We start from the raw sequence: 12,230 nt of genomic DNA, 5'->3' as shown, positions 1-12,230 counted from the left end.
CTCCCCCCCCACCAGCTTCCTCTCCTGGAGCTTACCTTGTCCGTGCTGTCACAGAGCATCTCCACACTGCTCACTGCGCACTGCGCCCTGCATCCTGGCTCTGCTGATTCCTCAGCCTCCCTCCAGGGCTGACCGGGGTCCCAAGGTTGGAGAAAACTGCGATGCACAGGGTCACTTTTGAGCATGCTAAATACATCATCTCTACTGTCATTGACTTTCAGAGGTCAGCATCCTGGCCCTCACTTCCCATGTAAGGATCCCAAAGCTCAGCAGAGTCCAGTAAGGTGCCCAAGCCACATGGCAGTCAGTGGCAAAGCAGTGGCTCATTCTTTCTCCCAGGAAGGTGAGCTGGCACAAATGAAGCAGGGTTCCTTTTACAAAGGGTGTGTGCAGGTGTGCGTGTGCGAGACAGACAGACAGAACATAGATAGGCTCACCCTCTACCCAGAGCTTTGGGCCAGCTTTTTGCCTACCAATGACCCATGCTCCAGGCTCATCTGCTGGCATAGTCGGACAAACCCTCAGCCAGGGCAGGTGCAGGAAGTAAACAAGGACTTCTCGGGGGACCAGCTTCACAGGAGGCCCCTCCAGTGAGAATGCCCACTAAGCCAAACTGCCAGGCCCTAAGGAAAACATCAGATGTTCAGAAAACAACTCCTCGAACGTCATCAGAAAGGGAGATGACAGGGTAGTCTATTCTACAAGGTGGAGCTGACAGGCTCAAGGGCGCTGACTGGAAGAGAGAGATGGCAGGTCCCCCAGCCCCAGACCAAACCACAGTGGAAATGCACAAGCAGGGGCTAGCCCCGGATTCCAGACAGCAGTCTATGCCCCCATCCCTCGGTGCTTTGGCCTATGACCTCTGCACTTCCCTGCTGCTTTTGCTTCTTGGCAAGGTCACTGGTCACCCTGGAGACCAGTGGCCCTGAGTGCTGTTGGCCGGTCTGACAGAGTACACTCTCCTGGCTGTACCAGATCCCATTGTAGATTGAGTCTGAGTTGCACATGAGTGAATGGAGGAGCAGCTCAGAGGAAGAGGATAATGGGGTGATGTTTAGTAGCGGCTGAACCTCAGCAAATGATGAGCATTGCACAATCACCAATTATATTCATTCAGATCATTCCTACAGAGCAAATCAGAGATGGTCTCTATATTCATTCCAGATCACTCCTCCAGAATAAATCAGAGATGGTCTCCAGTGGTCAATATTTACAGGAACAAGACATTTGACAACCCAGGCCTCAAGGGTGGGGTGTCTCCAAGGATGAGTCACGCCAAACCAAGCCTTTTATCTACCGGCCACTTGCCTGAGTCCCCATGGCTAGAATACACCAGAAGGCACCAGGTCACAGAAAACCCCTGGGCATGGTTATGGCTCGGTCTAATGAATGAGCCAACATGTGTGAGATCAGAACATGGTGGGGAAGAGTTAGGAGTTGGAAACTATAGGTGTGTGGCTTCTTTTGGCCCGCTAATCCACTTGACTACGGGACTGGAGGTCAGACACCAAGAGCCGAGTTGCTCTCCACTTGCAGCAGAGTGTGTAATCAATGCCCTTAGAGGACAGCACAGCACGGCTAGGGCAGGCCCGCCTCACCCCGAGTGTCTGCACACTGGGTGTGCAAAGGCAACATGCACCAAGGAAAGAGATACACTGCAGACCCCATAACCTCTCTTCTGAGGGAGCAGCACAGACTCCTGGGGTCCCATCGAGCACTGGAAATGGATTCCTTGATTTTGACAGTTCGGGTGTTTGAGAAGTCGTCACATGCTCAGGGAAGGGCGACCCAAGGGCTCTTGAAGTGAGGAGACTGCTGGGTAGTGAGCAGGGAGAAGGAGGAAGAGGCAGGACTGAGGGTGGTAGGGGAAGCCAATGGAGGAAGTGGGCCCTGGGGGGAGGGGGGGCGAGCATGTAGGGGCTTTGTGTCATTTGCTGTGTGGGCTCTTGGGCCATCGCCGGGATGTGTGCATGCGGAAGCTTGCACAACCCCCACATGAAGTGAAGAAAGGCCACTAGGCCCCGGGATCACCACTGCCAGGGAGGAAAGTGACTGTGCTTTGCTAACTCACCCCCAGCACACACAGCAGCCACCACACAGGCCGATTTCAGCCACATTCCTGCGGGGACTCGCGGCATGCAGCTGTGAGTGGGCTGGCAGGTCAGCAGTGAGCTCTCGAATCCGTATTCCCTTTTGAAAAAAATCTATGGGCTGAGGTAGCATTGCAAAGAGACCCTGATGTGTTCCCATTCCCAGTCAGTGGCACAACTGCATGACAGGAACTGTTTTAGATGCAAAATGGTAGATACCACAGACAACAAACACTACAGAGATCTGGATATTCCTGCGGCTGTCAGATGGGCCTGGCCTCATAGGCTGGGGACCTGCCTGGAGATCCAAAAATGACCCACAGGCAAGATGGCCAGAGCCTGCAGTTGTCCATCATCTTCCTGCGGTAGTTCAGCAGAAACAGAACGTTGGCATCAAATTCAGACACCAGAATCCTGACGCAGAGAATCGCTGGCCCTGGCCCCAGCAGCCTCGGTGTGCCGGCATGCCAGTGCCCTCGGCCAGCCGCCACTTCACAGCACAATTGCAGTGGCTGGGACCCGTCCTGGTCTTCTGGAGATGCACAGGGTCAGCCCAACGGCAGGCCCGTGCGCCTTGACTGGCCTCGTTTGTGCACAGTGAGCTAAAGGAGAGACATGGGAGGTTTGGGCAGAAGGAAACAACACCACTCAGCCTACAGTAGAGCATTTCTGTCCACTCCAGAGATTCTGGGTGGAGCCCCATGTTTCACTCCCACCCCTAAATTTCTACTCTCTGTTGAAGATGGAAGTGAGGAGAGAATGAAGGAGAAGGGACAGGCCCCTTCTTCCTCTTTCCCTGTATTTCTCTACTTCCATGTCTAGGTCTAGAACCCAGGCAGAGGGCCAGTTACATGCCCAGCAAACAAGTTGAGATGTAAGACTGTCAGAGACCAGCAGCTTACACAGCAGAGCCTTCTTTCCTCAGAGTGTGGAATCTGAGTGTGAGACCAAGGTGCAGGCAGGGCGGGCTCTCCGGGGGCCTTCCCCTTTGCTCGGCACATTATCCTCTCCCCATGCCCGGCCTGTCTGTCCCTCTGTGGCCATCCGTGTCTCTCATCTCCTCAGAAGGACCCCGGTCAGACTGAACTATGTCCACTTTAGGAACCCCTTCTTCACTTGACCACCTCTTCAAAGATCTTCTCCCCCAAGAAGGCTGCAAATCCCCACAAGGTCTGGGAGTGCGAGGGGTGGGGGGAGAAGGGTGTACGGGGGGGGGGGGGGGTGGTACAGGCCTCAGGACCATAACAAAGGCAGGGTGGGAAGGCAGGGAAGGCAAGTCAGCACGCATGTGCAGAGCCTCACCGTGGCCCTGGCACTGTGCCGGGCAGTGCACACAGGCTAGAAGCCATGTGTCACCATGACTCAATGATGAAATGACAGTCCTGGAACAAGTGGGTCAGCCCTGAGTGACTCGCGATGACCCCAGAGCCAAGAGGACGAGAGGATGACCCACCGCCACCGGCAGCTTCCACTTAGGATGGAGCTGCAGAGAGAACGAAGGGTCGCCCATCCTTGTCCAGAGAGGAGGGGTGAAATCTGAGTCCCCTGCTGCCCACCCTGAGCCACCTGTAAATCCAAGGAGCGCCCCCCGCAACCCCCTCACCCCCGCTGCCCATATCCTTGGCTCACAGCTGCCCAACGCTTCACAGTGGAACCAAAAACCCCATGAACGAGGCTACAGGTTAGCTGTGCAGAGCTCGGCCAGCCGCAGGCCACCACAGCTGCCATGGGCCACCTGGGGCTCCATCCTGGGACAATGTAACCCTGCAAACTGAGAGCAAAAGCTTCCACGTCCTCAATCTCTGCAACATTCAGGAAGGGAGGCTGTGTTTCTGGGGAGGGACGCAGGAAGAGAGGCACTGGGAGGCAGCAACCTTGAGGCCAGTGCTCAGACCTGCCACGTCACACACCCCTGTCACTGTCTGCACCGAGGGCGTTCACTCCATCTTCAGAGAGTTCCAGATGGGAATGAGGTGACAAGGTGAGGTCAGGGTTCCTCTGACATCAGTCGGAGCCCGCAGGGGCAGGCTCGGCTGACTGTCGCCTGATCATCACACGGCCTGTGAACTTTGAACTCGTTCCTGTCCGGAGTCTCTCCCGGGCCCTAGAAAGAGCAGCCTGGCCCTCAGCCAGTCCCTGCACCGCCATCCCTGGTCATGCAGATGCAGCTGTGCAGCCCCCTCCCTTCTACCCCTCCCCCGCATGGAGGCCACCTGACGACTGACTTCCAGACCATTCTCCTTGCAGTCTGCACACAGCCCATCCTTCCCGCCCTTCCTGCCCAGGCGCCCGGGGCGTGTGGCATTTCCTCAGCCCTGGAAGGGACTTTCTGGGGGGTTTTACCTGCTTTTGTTTTAGCCATGCTTCTGAGAACTGCCTGGTTCCCTGTGACCTCGCCACACCTGCAAGCAATCACACAGCAGCCATGTGCCCCCAACATGGAGAAGAAAAGACAGCATGCTCCTGCAGACAGTCCAGCTAGGAAACAAAGGACCATGCCCCTCACCTCCAGGGCTGAGGGAGGCCCAGAGGATTCTCAGTGATACCTTCTACAGTGCTCAGCCCAGAACCTAGGGCAGGCTGCCCTCAGCCCCATTCACCTACCTCCATAACAGAGCCCGTGACGCAGGGCTGGGTCCCCACAAAGGCCCCCTCTCGCCTCCACCAGTCCCTCTGGCAAGGAGGGCATGGCACCATAGCAAGAGCCAGGTAGAGCAAGGGCATCAGAGAGATTAACATCAAGGTGACAGGATACTGAGCTGACAGGAAAGGGAACGCTGGGTTGGGGGGGGGCTCCCTGCTTTTGTGACCCTTCTAGGTCACACCCCACCATTAGAGATGACATGCTGGATACAGGGTGACAGGGATGCCCTGCCTGAGCTGGACCAGCTGTCCTTCAGTCCTGACTGTGCAATAAAAGGAGCATGGAGGGAAGGGAGAGGAGGAGCCCAGAGAATGTGCTAGAAGAGAACAATGGTGGCCATCCCAGGTGATAGCAGTGGGCACTGGGGCTCAGGCCTTCATCAGGTGAGCCTCCTCACTGTCACATGTTCTTGGTAGGGACGACGCCTGCACAGCCACCATTCTTGCAGCATGGATTTTGGGGGCTGGAAGGACCGCAGGCGTGGGTTTTGGGGGCTGGCAGGACCACAGGTGTGGGTTTTGGGGGCTGGCAGGACTGCAGGCCTCGGTCAGGGACAGTGTGCCATAACTCCTAGCTGCGCACTCTGATCATATCCCCAGCCGGAGGGACAAGTGGACCGCAGAAAGATGGACCAACTACCTCTAGTCTTGGGCCCCTTGGGCCCAGCTGTCCCCCCAGATGGCTTCCCAGACAAAGGTGCCTAGGCTGGGCACAGAATCGGAACCTCAGCCTTCCACCGTGAATGTGCGCCTGACACCAGAAGGCCCCAGGCCCCATCAGGGAGCAAGGCTCAGCGTGTCACTCTGCCTCTCTGGTCAGTCTTGGTGTTGACTTCAACCTCAAAGAATCCAACCAAAGCCACACAGTGCCCCCTGGCACCACGCTGAGAAATACACCCAGCCCTGAGTCAGAGAGGAAGCGGACACTCACTGTGTCACCTCCCCTTCCTCCTCCCACAGCAGCTCCATGCTGACCAGCAGCCGCTTCACAGGGACAAACGAGCGCCCACCTTTCAGGGAAGCTGGTGCTGCCAAGGAGAGCAGCAGGCGGGGCCCAGGGCCTGAGGTTCCCACTGCCCCCACCCCATGTGCTGCAGAGCAAGGCTGCCTGGCTGAGACGCTCTGTGCATGTCCCGCGCTGACCTTGACTGTGTTATTTTTCACTTCCCTGTTCAGAGCCCAGCCGCACTTTCCAAACATCATGAATCATCACCGGCGAGCAACGGCCAGGAAACCGCTGCGCGCCAGGCCCGGCTGGAGCAGCCCCAGCCACAGCTTCCCCGCCCCAGCTGGCCCTGGTGACACAAGGTCACCACAGAGGTCCCGGGCAAGGCTGCCCCCCCCATGTACCAACCTCCTGGCCTGCCATCATCCCCACATGCCGGGGCACAGGCACCGGGCGTCTTCTGGTCTTCTCAAGCTTTTCTTGGCTGCATTCATTGATGTGAAGCTGTCATTTTGTAGCCTAGCAGGGAGGGCAGTGGGAGAGAGCAAGGGCAGTTAGATCAGCCAGATCCGGCCGAGAGCAGAGCTGTCAACAAGGACGTGGGCATCTTCTTGTATCCTTGCAATGAAAGGACAAATGTCAACCTTGTCCTTCAAAGCCCTTTGTGACAAGACTATGGGCCTTCTAGATCGTGTGCCGTTCAGCAAGTTCCTGAACGTGACCACCAGTCAAGCCATAAATCAAAGCAACAGTGAAACTTATGTCCCTTTGTGCTGGCCTCTCATCCCTCCCTGCCCTGTCTAAATAAGATGTGTCTGGGCCCACACCAGCCCAGGCTTCTCACACAGTGATAAGGCCCTCTTGGGTCAGTATTATTTTTTTTCTCAAAGGGAAAAAGATCTGAGAAATGCAAATCAACCCGACAGTAAAACCTGAGCATCTACCCATCTGATGGGCCAAAACATTAACTCTTGACAATGTGGCGGAGTGGGGAAATGGCTTGGTGCTTTCCTGTCCCCCAGGAGCTGTCACGTGCTCTCCCTGATCACCACTATTATCCCTAAATGAGACTTCTAGGAATTTATTCTCAGGTGAACCGCATAGACAATGCAGGGAAAACATGTAAGTGCAGAGATGATTGTCGCAATAGAGTCAATTGGAAAACAAGCCAATTTTTCATTTCCGAAACAAAAGCAGCACAAATTTGAAAGTGTCGAGGCTCCTTGACCGGCTGCATCTGTCCTAGAAGGTGACTCTTCGACACTCCACCCCGGCCTAGGCTCCAGCTGTCCCTCCAGAGCCCCGATCCGTGGAGGCGTGTGAGTCCTCTCTCTTGGGTAACAGCACTCTGTAGATCACAACACACCGGCTTTCTCCTCAGATGCCAAATACCTAGTGTGGTCACCCGATCACATGCCTCAGAGTTCAGAATTAACTAAGTGAACCACCACAGACCTTTCTGGGCGGTCAGTCAAATGTCTGGAGGACACAGAAACCACCACCCTGCACCTCTTTACCCGCAGTTACAAAACACAGGCCTCTGAAGATCACCGAACTTCAAGTCAATATGGCTCCTTAGAAAATCACCTACATCTCCCCTCTTTAGGTACCTGAGGGAACCAACGCCCTGAGAGGTGAAGTGACTGGCTGAAGGTCACACCATATGAGGGTGACAGAGCAGAGAGCTGCCTCCCCTGGCCTGTCATCCAAGGCTGACTTTATCGCTGCCAGGCCACTGAGGTGAGCAGCGCTGACAGCCAACCCAGAGGAGGGCTCCACACCCTTAGAAGCTGCTCCCCCAATGGGCTAAATATCCCGACCAACCCAGACCTGTGGCGGAGTCTGTGTAGCGACCTGTGGACATTCTTACCCAGGAGCCCACACATTGTTCTCACAGAGGAGACATTATGTATATGATAGATGTGTATAGTAATATAGATATATATGTGAGAACACATGTACATCACTGTATTTTCAAAGAGATTCTTGCACAAGAGAATCTAAGGACTAACGAACTGAAGAATGACTTGTCACATTATTTTCGAAACTCTAGGGAATACATTGGGGGCAGGTGTGATCTTCAGACATAATCTCATCCTAGCTACTCAGCTCTGTTCTTGTACTGTGAAAGTAGCCATTGATCCATGTAAACAACTGGACATGGTCACATGCCAATAAAACTTTATCAACAAAAACAAGCTGTGGGCCAAGCCGGGCCCAAGTAATCACCGGGGCTTGAAATCCAGGGTTGACTGGCTTCCTTCCCATGAAGTCAGATTCTGCAGCCCTTTCCTCGGGGTGCACAGAATGACAGCTCCATTACCGCCCCCAGCAGGAGACTGTGGAGACAATGGAGAAGCACAAAAAAAGGAATTTGTTTCACTTCTCCAAAAGACAAGTCCTTTGAATTCCTAATTCACACATCAACTGCTGTGGTGGCCAAGACTCATTTCCTGCCACCTGCTTCACAGTCGGTTTTGAGCAAAATTGTGGTTCCTGGAGAGGCTGACCTTGGACCTGATGGTGCACGTGTCTGATTTGCCAGCACCGGGGCCACTGGTGGCAAGCTGGCACATTCTCCCCTTGCATAGAGAGCACTGACTGCCTTCATACCCAGGCCTAAAATAGGTCTCAGGATGAGTGCAGCGAGGACAGACCTGGAATTCTTCTGGTGAGCCACAGCCCTCTCCAGCCCAGCAGCCCCTTCCACAGGGCCCCAGAGACTCAGGAGAGTAGGGACACAGCACGGGCACAGGGACACACCTCGACTTCTGCTTTCTTCATGTGCTGGGAGGGAGGAGTGAACTTGGGTCTTCAGCTTTTTTTTTTTTTTTTGGTCAGTCGGGGGCTTGAACTCTAGGCCTGGGTGCTGTCCCTCAGCTCTTCAGCTCAAAGCAAATGCTCTACCACTTGAGCCACAGCCCCACTTCCGGTTTTCTGGTGGTTTATTGGAGATAAGAGTATCACAGACTTTCCTCCCCGGACTGGGCTTTGAACCGAGATCCTCAGATCTCAGCCTCCTGAGTAGCTAGGATGACAGGTGTGAGCCACCGGCTAGTTCTTCAGCTTTTTCATTCAAAGCTGGAGCCCCACCTCCACTGCTGGCTTTTTGCTGGCTCTTTGGAGATAAGAGCTTCCCTCACAAGACTCCTTCCAGGGCCAGCTCGGAAACGGGATCCTCAGGTCTCAGCCTCTGAAGTAAAGTAGCTGGGATTACAGGTGCAAGCTGCCGGTGCCTGGCCTGACCCTACCTGAGCCCTTCACCCTTGACCCTTGGTCTACCCCCTTTGTCCTTAGCCCAACCCAGGGCTCCCATCCCTCCCCACCCCCAGACCCTTGCCCACCGGTGAGATCTCCAGGGAGTCTTCCTGCCCTGGGCAGAGTTGGAGGCGGAGAGCCCGGGCAGGAGTGCCAAGGGCCTACAGCAGAGCAGAGAAGAGGCTGTTTCCCACAGGTGGTGGTGCTGGTGGGTGTGGGCAAGGGCACCCAGCCCCACAGATGGAGGCCTGTGTTCTACCTGCTGTCACTCAGCACACCTGCCCCTGTGCCACCAAACCTGAGGCTGAGCAGAGCAGACAGGGGGCAGGAAAAGCCCCCGCTCCTGGTTTCCAGTCTGGGTGCCATTCCCCAGCCCCACGTCCATGGAGGTGTTGCTGCTGAGGCCTACCCCACACCTCCAGGAGCTTAGGGAGGATGGAGGACGGGGCGCTGCTCTGTCTTCCTTTCTCTTGTTTTGTCAGGACCACTTTCCCAGCCTTCTGGCGGAAAAACCCCAAGCAGGCCACTTCCTGTTTTTATTTTGATTTCCTCTCCCACTGCTGTGCCCTTCGACCTTTTGTCCTTTGTCGCCCTTTCACACTTTGCACTCACTGGGAAGCAGGACGCAGGCAGGCGCAGTAACGAGTCCCACAAACTCGCACCAGCCCAGCCTGGCTGCTGAGAAGACTAGAAGATTCCATTTGGGCCTGGATCACCCTCCCACCCACCCCTATCCCCCCCCTACCCCCCACCCCCAGTACTGCAGGGATGTCAGAAGGCTGAAACTTCTTGACCCACTGGTGTTTGGATAAGGTGTCTTCTGCCTCGGGGTGCCCACAAGGCCCGCATAGCATGCCTTGTTCCCCACTTTCTGCCAGACCCCGTCCAGCATTCCCAGCCTGTCTGCAAAGAGCAGGCGCTGGTCTAAGGCTGCTTGTGGAAATCTCTTCTCAGCCTCACAGTCCTTCGCTGTGTTTACTCTGTGTTTCCCACACCAGGGACCAGATGCGGGCAGGAGTGCAAGGGGAGCATCCCGGACTGCATGGAGACCCCAGGGACCGTGGCCTGCACAGAGAGAACAGCTAAACACCCATGGAGGCTCCCCGTCCCCTGGCTCCCACAGCAAAGACAGGAAGGAAGGGGACCAAACCACCTGCCCTGTCCTGGAACAGGCACCATGGAGGGCTTGGGCACGCTTCTGTCCCATGGAGAGTGACAGGGGCTGCAGCCTTATCCAGGGCTTGGCATGGCATTGGTCTGCACACAGGGTGGAGACAGCCTGGCCCACTCTACCTTCTCACACAGTCTCCTTGCTGCTGTCTCCCGAACCCCTCCCACCTCTGGGCCTCCACAGCGCTCTGGGCGGGAGCAGAGGAGGCTGTGCAGTGGATGAGAGTAGACCCAGCTACCCTGGTGGGACATCCTGTGCTCTAGAACCTGAGTAGGTCTAGGGTGGGGGGGGAGGACAGTTGTTGTTGTTTTATGTTAGAACTGAGCTTGAACTCAAAGCCTGGACACTGTTGTTCTTCACTCCAAGCTGGAGCCACATCTCCACCTTCAGCATTTTGGTGGCTAATTGGAGATAACAAATTAACCTTTCCTGCTTTGGCTGGCTTTGAACCTCAATCCTCAGACCTCCTGAGTAGCTAGGATTACGTGTGTGGGTCACCAGCACCTCGCCCGGCTGCGCTGTTCTTGAGATTCAAGGAAAGCTTCACCCCAGGTGTGACCTGACATCTGCAGTCTGCTCCTGCCCTGAGCTCGTGGCCAAGTTCCCCTGGGGGAGGAAGGCCCATCCACTCTGCTAATGAGCAGAGTTTATCCCTCCACCTCTGTCATATAAACACCAGGTGACGGGAAGGCTTTGTATTCAATCGAAAACCACTGCTAGCATGTTAAAAAGTAGAGTACACGTAAAACAGATGGCTTTGCAGGAAGATCTCCAAATCAGCCATTCTCTAGATTGTTTAACATATGTGCCCACCCTGGATAGAGGTCCCCTACAAACGTCACCTATGCTAAACAGTAGCAAAATACAGACTGTAGCCCTTCCGGGTTTCTTGTGCCCGCCAGTGATAAAACCACGGCACTAAGAATGGCTAGAATAACTGAGGCAGCCAAGGGGAAATGCAGTATAAAATTCAGAGTTCTCATTAGACCCCACACTCCAGATAGCATGATTCACTAATAAAAAGAAGGAAGAACCAACCTAAATATCTATCCACAGGGGAAATGGATTTGCTAAGGGCAGTGTAAACAGCCTAAGGAATAGAACTCAGCCTTAAAAAAGCAACTACAATGGATGAATCTCCAGGACATGATGTTGAAATAAACCAGACACAAAAGAGCAAATGCCACCTGATTCTACTTGCATGAGGGACCAGAATCAGCCAGGTTCAGAGAGAGAGAGAAAGTAGAATGGTGGTTTCCTGTGCTGTGGAGGGGGGGTGAGAGGGGGTGTTCAATAGGCACATGGTTTCGGTTTTACACAATGAAAACATTCTAGAGCTGGTCAGTGGTGGACAGTAAAGTATCAGTCTCAGTCCCAGCCATCCACCTGGAAAAGCTGCTGATGGTAAGTTCTGTGGTGTACATTTTTTTTTTCTTACTTCTAAGCTTCCACAGGCTCTGCTCCAAGCACCCTGGAGGGCTCGCTTTTTGTAGGGCCCCTTGTGATCATGTTTCACATGCCTATTTCTCTGCTTGAGCATGAAGTTGGGGTTCCCACACACACACCCACATCTGTCAGAGAGAGAAAAGGCGACTCTGCCCCATTTGACTTAGGGAAAACCCAGTGGTACAGGTTCAGTGGCCGACGCAAGGCTGCAAGGTACTGCTGCAGCCATCTCCGGATGTCCCACCGGCAAAGTACTGAAGAAACCCATCAAACTGGCTTACACTTACCGAGGGGATGGAGGCTCCCGCACCTGTGTTTCAAAATGAGCTTTGAGACCTGTGCCAGGCAGACAAAGCCAGCCCGGGGATACCCGACGTCCCTTGCACAAATACACATGAAGTGGGCTGGGCTCCGGGTCCTTCCCACCTCCGGGCAGGGGAGGGTGTTGGGTGCAGACATCCTCCAAGCAATTGCAGAACAAGGGGAGGGTGGGGCCTGTGGAAACAGCTGGCCCGAGCCCTGAGGAAAGTTCCAGGCACATTTGGAGGAGGGGGCCAGCAGCTGAGGCCTGGGCAGGGGGAGGGGAAGCCTGGAACCTCTTGGTCAGCTCCTCATCTGTGCCTCCTCAGGCTGCAGTAACAAATCCCAGCACACGGGGGTAGCGGAAACCACCAAC

General features: G+C 55.0%; 1 long non-coding RNA gene across 1 annotated transcript; it reads right to left on the bottom strand.

Annotated features, from left to right (window-relative positions):
* Positions 1-1,710: 1,710 nt before the first annotated feature.
* LOC122113203 lies at positions 1,711-11,899 on the bottom strand. The gene is made up of 4 exons (XR_006148398.1): positions 11,842-11,899; positions 6,088-6,198; positions 4,434-4,492; positions 1,711-2,692 (listed from the first exon to the last, which is right to left on the bottom strand). It is a non-coding gene; the product is annotated as an uncharacterized LOC122113203 (long non-coding RNA).
* Between the last annotated feature and the right edge of the window lie 331 nt (positions 11,900-12,230).

Source organism: Dipodomys spectabilis, unplaced genomic scaffold (genome assembly GCF_019054845.1).
Source record: "Dipodomys spectabilis isolate Male_0828 unplaced genomic scaffold, ASM1905484v1 ptg000096l, whole genome shotgun sequence".
NCBI lineage: Eukaryota > Metazoa > Chordata > Mammalia > Rodentia > Heteromyidae > Dipodomys > Dipodomys spectabilis.
This window is presented reverse-complemented; position numbering and strand designations above follow the sequence as displayed.